Genomic DNA, 1,072 nt, shown 5'->3' on the forward strand with positions numbered 1-1,072 from the left:
CGCTGCTGGGCTCCTTCACCGTGCTACCATCCAAACACCCCACGGTGATTTCATGGGCTGAGCGAGGCTGTAACACCTCCCAGGCTGCCTGCGGGGCTCGGAGCCACAGTACCGGGGTGGGGACTGGTGCCAGCAGGGATAAAACAGGAGCCTGTGAGCATCGCTGGTCTGTCTGTCCTGCTGTAAAACTTGGAGGCAGCTGTTCCTACCGCTGTACAGCCATCTCCTTCCTAGCGACATCTGCCTTGGGGGAGCCCCAGGAGGATGCTGGCCATGAACTCGGGGTCCTGCCTGCCCTTAGTCACATCCCTTAGCCTCTCCATTGGTAAAGGGGGTGCAGGGCACTTCTGGGCCAGGGAAGGGGGGATGGAGAGTAATTGGGTACGGATGGTCTGTACCTCTGAGCCCCCGAGCTGGACACTGCTGGGGGGGAAAAGCTGCTGCAAGCACCCATGTGCACTGCCCACCCAAAGCCGGGTCACCCACGCAGCAAAAAAGTGAACCGGGAATTGTCCTCCGCCGTGGGCAGGAGCCGGCAGCAAGGGCTGTCCGTATGTCCCCGGTCCTGCTCTCTGGTTCTTCGCTGGTGCAGGAGCGAGGCCGGGAAAGAGGGATGCGCTGGCATCCCTCCTCTTCCTTTCATTACTCACGTTTGGCTCCTTCCCCGGAGCAAGGATCCAGAAATAACAGTGCTGTTTACAAGGCAGCACGCACGCGCCCTCCATCCCACACCAACAACCTCAATCGCAAACAACAGGGAGTAAAGCACGGGGGGGGCCGTGGCGGTGCACCACACGCCGGGCGGCAATACTGGCCGGGAAGGGGTCAGGGTCTGGCTGTGAGCAGCCAGAAAGAAATGCTGCCCCTGCGATGAAAATACCGCTTTGCTCTGGGGCCGGGAGGGGAAGGAAGGAAGGAGGATGGGAACGAGCATTTTGGGGCCCAAGGGAAGGTGCTGTTGGTGCAAAGGCTCCCGCGGCTCGGCTGGCGCGGTGCTCCCCACACCCTCCGTTTGCTGCGGCAAGGGCGGGACGGGGGCTCAGGACAGGGGAGCCCAAAAAGGGCTCCACGC

Source organism: Pygoscelis adeliae, unplaced genomic scaffold (genome assembly GCF_000699105.1).
Source record: "Pygoscelis adeliae isolate BGI_AS28 unplaced genomic scaffold, ASM69910v1 Scaffold436, whole genome shotgun sequence".
NCBI lineage: Eukaryota > Metazoa > Chordata > Aves > Sphenisciformes > Spheniscidae > Pygoscelis > Pygoscelis adeliae.